The sequence below is a fragment of the Prionailurus viverrinus genome, chromosome A3, assembly GCF_022837055.1.
Source record: "Prionailurus viverrinus isolate Anna chromosome A3, UM_Priviv_1.0, whole genome shotgun sequence".
Classification (NCBI taxonomy): Eukaryota; Metazoa; Chordata; class Mammalia; order Carnivora; family Felidae; genus Prionailurus; species Prionailurus viverrinus.
In genome coordinates this window covers 102659472-102668087 of record NC_062563.1, presented here as the reverse complement: position 1 = coordinate 102668087, position 8616 = coordinate 102659472, and positions in this window count along the sequence as shown.

Here is an 8616-nt window from a genome sequence, read left to right as displayed (position 1 = left end):
CTTGCCATTATGGCTGCAGGGTCCCCCTTCGCCCACCTCTCTTTTCCAAAACTATGTCTTTCTTTTTTTTTTTTTTTTTTTTTTTTTAAAAAATTTTTTTTTTTTCAACATTTATTTATTTTTGGGACAGAGAGAGACAGAGCATGAATGGGGGAGGGGCAGAGAGAGAGGGAGACACAGAATCGGAAACAGGCTCCAGGCTCTGAGCCATCAGCCCAGAGCCCGACGCGGGGCTCGAACTCACGGACCGCGAGATCGTGACCTGGCTGAAGTCGGACGCTTAACCGACTGCGCCACCCAGGCGCCCCTTTTTTTTATTTTTTTAATCTTTATTTATTTTTGAGAGAGAGACAGCATGTGAGCAGGGGAGGAGCAGAGAGAGAGGGAGACACAGAATCGGGAGCAGGCTCCAGGCTCCGAGCTGTCAGCACAGAGCCTGACGTGGGGCTCGAACTCACGAACTGTGAGATCATGACCTGAGCCGAAGTCGGACGCTCAACCGACTGGGTCACCCAGGCGGCCCTCCAAAACCACATCTTTGGCATCTTGTACGGATCACAGAACCCAGCCCTTAACTGTCTTATAACCAATATCTTTTCTCAATTCCTGGTTACCTGTTAGCTGGTGACCTGGTTACTGGGTACCTGGTTTATTGAGAGGAGAGGAATCATTTTGTGCTCCCTACAGACTCAGGCCTAGTGATGGATGTCCTAATGTGAGCTTCATGAAAATGGGTGAAAAGTCTCACAGTCCAGATTCGCTGGGACTCGACCTCCAAACTCCTGTAAGTTGCTGTATCACAAAATCGCCAGAAGGTGGCAGACAAGCCCCACAGTAAACCAGAGAAAGCACCCGGATCTTAAAAATACTGGGACAGTGATAAGGTGACAGTGGCCCATTATCAACAGGGAAGCACCTAGGGCTTGAACGGATTCTCTGGGTATGACAGGGAACACCCGGAAAGAGACACCTGTGTGCTGACTTGTGGGGAAAATCCCACTCAGTGTTCTGTTGGGTGACTGGAAGCCGGGTCCTGCCCATCTCCTGTGGACTGAATCGTGAGCCCCCCAAATTTATATGTTGAAGCGTTAGCTCCCAGTGTGGCTGTTTTCAGAGATAAGGCCTATAATTAAGGTTAAATGAGGTCATACGGTGGGTCCCTGTGCTGATGGGATCAGTGTCCTTATAAGAAGGGATACTGTAGAGTTGACTTTCCTCCTACACGCAAGCTCCAAGGCAGGCCATGTGAGACCATGTTGAGAAGGTGGCATTTTGATAACCAGGGAGAGGGCCGTCACCAGAAAGTGAATCTTACTGGATTTTGATTTTGGGCTTTCTAACCTCTTGGATTCGGAGGAAATAAATTTCTGTTGTAGAAGCCTCCCAGCCTCTGGGATTTTAGCATGATGGCCTGAAGCGACTAATATCCCCTTCTTACCCTGTCTGGGCTGGAGAGGCCTCAGGGGACACTTCAGGGACATGGGGAACTTCGCCCCTTTTCCTCCTGCTGTTCTGACTGGTGAGGAAGGAGGACTCAGGTTTCATCCTCAGTTGTTTGCATTAAAGCCAGACATTTCCCTGAAGAGGAAGCTGTTAGCCTGTTTTGTTTTCTGATCAGAAATATATCCAACTGAATGAGCTACCTGCTTGCTATTAATGTTTGGCGATGTCCGTGTTGGCTTCCCCCTCGATGCCAGTGGGGATACTCTATCCTGTGTCCCAGGAGAGAGGGTCACCATTCCCCGCAGGGCCAGCCAGTGGAGGAACACTGCCGTAGCCTGAAATCAGCAGAAACCAGGAAGGGCTCTGGGGCTCCTGCTCACTCACGCTGCCCCCTGGACGCGATGCCTGCCTGGTCAGGGGCAGCGGGTGTGGACAGAAGTCACTTGCATCAATGACCGAGATGCTTGCAGGAACACAGGTCCTGTCCTCCTGTCCCCTCTTGGGGGCACAAACCTCACCCGGCTGTCACTCCTGCCCTGGGGCTGCTGAAGGTCTGGGACCTTGTCGATGACAGGGGTAGGGCCGACAGCTCTGACATGGCATCCCCCCTCCTCTTCCTGCCACTGGCTCCCAGGCTTCTCATCCGGGCACCTCCATTGTGTCTCCTCTTGTTCACCGAGTGGAAGTGCAGCGTGTGTGTGCAGCTCCTGTTCTGGATTCACCCACCCCAGGTCCCCTTACTTCCCGCACAGGCCCTTCACACCTACAGACGACAGCCTTGTTCCCTCACACATCCGGGTCCTTGTTCACCTGCGGTTCTGACTCCACCTCAGAACTCTCTGTTGGTAAGTGCTGGTTCTTGGAGACCAGAAAGTAAACTATAAACACTCAGAATCTTGCACATGGGGACAGACCCGCCCACTGAGACCCGCGTCCTGGAGGCCGTGGGTGGCAGTGAGAGCTGGGCAGGGAGATCACGCCTGGCAGGGAGTCAGACACGAGGCTGTGACCAGGCCATGGAGAGGTTTTGTCTGTGAGCACACATGTCCCCGAGGCCACCTGTGCTGTTGCTACTGACAGGAGCCCCAGGGGGAGCCACTGCCACTGGCTGGACTCTGGAGAGAAAATGTCTCTCTTCTCAAGGCCCAGACCTTGAGACGCTGCATGAGTCTGACCCAGCACCTGCGGCTTCCGAGGTCCCCAGACACCCCTCAGGTCATTCAGAGTCCTCAGCAATGGGCAAGGCGCTGCTGAGCCCAGCAGGTCAGGAAGATGGGGTCCTGCGCTCAGGACGCTCCTGCTCTGTCCTATGGGACCCATAGGGCTGAGAACTCATGGTTGGTTTTAAACGTTTATGATCATTTATTTATCAAAGTTTAAAATCGTGCATTATACCAGCAGTCAAAGTCATTTCTGTTTGTATATAAATACACACATTTTTATTTACATTACAGATAAATATTACATATAATGTACATAGAACATATATTTAATTTAACATGTAAAGTTTATACATAGTGTTTGCGCATAACATTTAAGTGATATAATTGTTTATTTAACAGATGTTCCCTTTCTTTCTTTTTTTTTTTTCACGTTTATTTATTTTTGAGACAGAGAAAGACAGAGCGTGAATGGGGGAGGGTCAGCGAGAGAGGGAGACACAGAATCCGAAACAGGCTCCAGGCTCTGAGCGGTCAGCACAGAGCCCGACACGGGGTTCGAACTCACGGACCGCGAGATCATGACCTGAGCTGAAGTCGGATGCTTAACTGACTGAGCCACCCAGGCGCCCCTGTTCCCTTTCTTTCTAACCAGAACAGAGTCGGGCTGAGTAAAGACTCAAGGGTGGGGACATTTGCTGACCTCCTTCTTTGGGCTCCAGAGGGGCCAGTGCCACTGAGGACCAGCAAGAGCAGCTCTGAGAACAGCAGACCCCACAGATGCCCAGTTCTGAGGTCCTGGTCACTCCACTGTCACCCCGGCCTCTGGGCTCTTGGCTTAGGTTCAGCACACGTCAATTCTAATAATTCCCAACCTCAGACTTGTTGTTATTGCTTCACTTACCTCAAAAGTTTCTTTCATTTGCTCCCCAAATTATTCTAACTTGAAAAGATGGGGAAGGGGAAGGGCCTGGCTAGGCCTTCAACCTGCCATTTAGCAGAAGACAGACATCATCATACATTTGTGTGTATGTGTTTGAAGGAGTCAGAGGCATAAAGACAGGAAGCCATAAATAGCGATACCCTCCATGGCATCTTAGTCACGCCGTGCCCATGGCTAGAGAGACCCAAACACTTGGAAGAGGTCATCAGTTCTCCTCTCTCTGTCTCCATGTCTCTCTGTTCATATACTAAGCATGAAACAGCCTTCATTCTACCTAATTCCTCCTTCCTCCAGGGGCCATTAACATAGAATTGTGGTCAAGAAACAGTCAAGAAAATTTGGAAATGACCAAGTCAGGGGATGATGTGGGTCTCCTCAACCCCAGCCCAAGCTTGCCAATTTCCCTTCTTTCTTGGGTCTGTTCGAAGGGGAGACGCTGAGGCATCCAGCCGGTTGCCATCAGAAGATGCATTTTGAGCATTGATTAAGACAACCTTCCAGGCAGTTAATGCGGGATTCCTGGGGTGGGAAGGAGGACGGTGGTGCTGAAATCCCCCCATGGAAGAGACCAGAGTGTTCCCTGAGAGGCTGTGCATGTGGGAAGCAGATGTAGGCCCACAGCCTTCGGAGTCCGCAGGTGGGGACCTCTTATCAAAGAGCCACAGGCACCTGAGTTGGGTTCTCATTAGGATGATGTATCTTATGGCCATCACAGCCTGTCACGTAGGTGGGCACCCATCTTCAGCGATGCCTCCACAAGGTCCCCAAATGCAAGGGCTGTCATGTTCCCCAGGGGAGGCGGGATGGACCTGACCGGATGAAGCAGGCTTTGTCCTGGCTCATGTAGGAGGCAGCCCGCAGGTGAGACACCATAGTCCCCATTCAGAGGGCACATGAGCACCTGAAGTTTAGGAGAAAGAAGTTTCTCCTAAATTTACTGACTGCCTGTAAACTTGAGGGCCTCCCACCTACCCACAGACGTTCTCCTCTGCGGCTGTAGGAGTCCAGCATCCGGAGTGGGTCTATGCAGGCCCACTAGAAACACATCATGGAGAGCTGCTTCCTGCTGGACCCTCAAGGCAGGGTCCTCTTTTCTTTTGTTCATTGTCAAGGGATAGAAAATTCCCTTCTTAATATTTCTGATGTCTTAGTACGCTTTCTTGCCTCCACCTCTAGTCAGAAAACCTACAGACCCATAGGACTACCTGAATTATTTCCCTGGAGCTTCGTTTTTGCATGCTCCCCATCCCCACCCCATCTCCACCCCTCTCCTGGGCCCTGTAAAGGCTGAGGCCTCACCCACTCCCTGGGCTCTGAATGCTCCCTGCCGGCACGTTTCTAGGGACTCAGGTGCAGTTCCTCTGGAGCCTGGTTTCCCGGAGGGCGGTTCCAGGGGGAGGCCAGTTAGGAAATCCTCTCTCCTAAGTGAGTGTGGCTGCTACTTCGTGCGTGGCCCCTGTTGTGCACCATAAATGCCACTTCTCTCTTTTACTCTTTAGCAGTGAGTGTGGACACCGTCTTGACCCAGAAGCCAGCCTCCCTGTCTGTGTCTCCAGGAGAGAGTTCACCACTTCCTGTCAAGCCAGTGCCAATGTGCACGGAGAAGTATTTTGGGTCCGGATAAAACTTGGACAAAGACTTGAACCCCTTATATCTCACGTCCCTACGTTGGCCCCCACCGTCCCCGCCTGGCGCAGCAGCAAGAAAGGGAGGTGACTAAGCCTTCAGCCTCAGCACCCTGGAGCCTGGGGGCTTCGGGGAGTATTCCTGCCTGCACGACTGACTCTGCCCAACCAGGGTGGAGCAGCCTGTGCACAAACCTCCTACTGCCTGCTGGGCCTGGGTTTCTAGGGAAGCTGCCTGCAGCCAGCGGCCAGGACCATGTGCCAGAGAGATGTAGGACACATGAAACTCCTGATTGGAAAGACGTTTCCCCCCCTCGGTGGATACCATCAGCCTTGCACTTCAGTGCACCTCTGCTGACTTCCAAGGGCCTTCTCTGTGCCTCTCGGCTCTCTCTGCAGCTGGGGAACCAGCTCTGCCCGCACGCATGGCCCATCACCCGCCTGGAAGGAGCACCCTCTAGGACAGCCCTCGGTTGTGACTGACAGGAGGAGGTCTATACAGTACCCTAGCTCCTCTCAGCTGGAATCACCTGGAGACCTTATCCCCTTGTCTCCACGTGGGGCTGAGACCCAGGCGTCCTCACCCATAGCTGGCCTGCTGATGGGCCGTTCACCATCCCTCTTCTTCTCCCTGTCTCACTCCCCTGCTCCCCTGCCGGCATGGCCTGCACCTCTGTAATGTGCTGCCCGCACAGGAATCCCGAGCATCTCAGAGAAAGTTCTGTCTGTGTCTGTTAGGTCCGTTTGGTCTACACTGTTGTTCAAATCAACTGCTTGTTGATTTTTCTCTGTGGCTGTTTTGATCTATTGTCGAAAGTGGGGTGTTGATGCTTCTACTGTTATTGTATCACTGCCTGTTTTTCCCTTCGGATCTGTCAATATTTGCTTTTCATGTTTATGTCTCTGGTGTTGGGTGTGTATAAATGCGCAATTGTTATCTTACTGTTGAGTTGACCTTTCATCATTACAATTACCTTCTTTTTCCTCTAGAGACAGTTTTGGTTGGTGTTTTGTTTTTTTTTTTTACTTAAGATCTATTTTGTCTGGTGTAAGGATAGCCATCCCTATCTTCTTTTAGTTACTCATTGTATAGAGTATCTTTTCCCATCACTTCACTCTCAGTGTGTGTGTGTCTTTTTAAATTTTTTTTTCAACGTTTTTATTTTTATTTTTGGGACAGAGCATGAACGGGGGAGGGGCAGAGAGAGAGGGAGACACAGAATCCAAAGCAGGCTCCAGGCTCCGAGCCATCAGCCCAGAGCCCGACGCGGGGCTCGAACTCACGGACCGCGAGATTGTGACCTGGCTGAAGTCGGACGCTTAACCGACTGCGCCACCCAGGCGCCCCTGTGTGTGTCTTTAAAGGTGAAGTGAGTCTTTGTAGACAGCATGTCTCTGAATCCACTTTTTTAATTCTATTCAGCTACTCTATACTTTTTGATTCAGAGAATTTAATCTATTTACATTTATAGTAATTACAGATAGGTGAGGACTTATTATTGCCCTGCTGTTCATTGTTCTGTCAGTTCTGGAGTTGATTTGTTCCTTTTAAAAAAAAAAATTGTAATGTTTATTTTTGAGAGAGAGGGAGCAGGGGAGAGGCAGAGAGAGGGAGACACAGAATCTGAAGTAGGTTCTAGGCTCTGAGCTGTCAGCACGGAGCCTGAGGCGGGGCTCGAACCCACGAACTGTGAGATCATGACCTGAGCTGAAGTTGGACGCTTAACTGACTGAGCCACCCAGGCGCCCCTGCTTTGTGCCTTGTATGTCTTCCTTTGTTATTTAAATTTTTATGGTGATTCTCTTTGATTCTTTTCTCTTTATCTTTTGTGTATGTATTATATGTTTTTCTCTTTGTGATAATATCAAGGCTTGTATAACACACTTTCAGTTATAACCATCTCCTTTACATTGACGATAACTACAATCACATATAAAAATGTTCACTTCTACTACCCCCATATTTTGTTCTTTTACTCAGAGTTTACTTTTTTTGTAATATTAAGGTTAAACTAATAGAACTTTTTATTTTTTAACATAACTCTTTTTAAGGTTAGCCTTTTTAAAGTTTATTTATTTATTTAGAGAGAGAGAGAGTGTGTGTGCAAGTGTGTGCTTGAGTGGGGGAGGGGTAGAGAGAGAAGGGAAGAGAGTATCCCAAGCAGGCTCGGTGCTGAACTATGAGATCGTGACCTGAGCCGAGACCCAGAGTCGGACGCTTAACTGACGGAGCCACGCAAGCCCCCCAAGGTTAACTTTTATATGCGGGTTAAAAGTGTTTCACATACCACCATCGCAGTGTTGTGTTATGTTTTTGCCTATATATTTACCTTTACCGGTGAGATTTATGTTTTCATGTGAGTCATATTTCTGCTTGTTCCGTTTCATTTCACTCCCGGCGGGCTGGGGCTGAGGGCGGGGCTGGGTTGGGGGCGGGGCGCACAGTGGTGCAGGCTCTGGGCAGCTTCATCAGATGGGATCCATGTTGAGGAAGGTTGCGGGGTCCTCAGCTATGAAGGCTGGTGGCTCCCACCCCTGGGGAAGGCTGCTAGCATCCTGTTCTCCTTTTCCTCCAGGGGGGGAAGTAGAATTCAGAGGGATTCTTCTTGGTGCTGCACTGTGGCGGTCTGGGGGATGGGGTGACATAGGTGAGATGCCTCCCACACTTTGTATGCAGCCATCCTCGGTGTTTGTGCTCCATTAGTTTGCTGCAGTTTCTTAATTGCAGCATGGAACCCTCTCAGAGCTACTTTTGTACAGAAGTAGCCACTAAACCATTGTCAAGGTAGGAGGACAAAGGGTGGGACCGCCTAGTCCACCATCTTGCTAACATCACACTCCACCAAAAAAATGTTCACCGATCCATTTAGGTACAGCATTAGAGAGTCAGCCACTAGGCTACAAAGAATGGTGTGGAACTTCGCTGACCCCCATTTGTATTCATTTCTTATGGCTATGGTAGCAAGTTATCTAAATGTGGTGGATTAAAATAACAGAAATTTATTCTTTAAAAAAATTTTTTTTAATGCCTATTTATTTTTGAAGGAGACAGAACATGAACAGGGGAGGAGCAGAGAGAGAGAGAGAGAGAGAGAGAGAGAGACAGAATCTGAAGAAGGCTCCAGGCTCTGAGTTGTCAGCACAGAGCCTGGCGAAGGGCTGAAACTTACGGACCGTGAGATCATGACCTACGCTGAAGTTGGACGCTTAATCTACTGAGCCACCCAGGCACCCCCCAGAAATTTATTCTTTCACAGTTCTGGAGGCCAGAAATATGGGCCAAGATCAGGGTGTAGCAAGGTCATGCTGAAGACAGAGGCTACAGGGGAGAATCCATGCTTTACCTCTTCCAGGTTCTTCTGGCTGCTGGTACTCCAATCCCCACCTCCTTCTTCACTTGGCCTTCTCTGCTGTCCGTGTTCAACCCCCTCTGCCTTTCTCATAA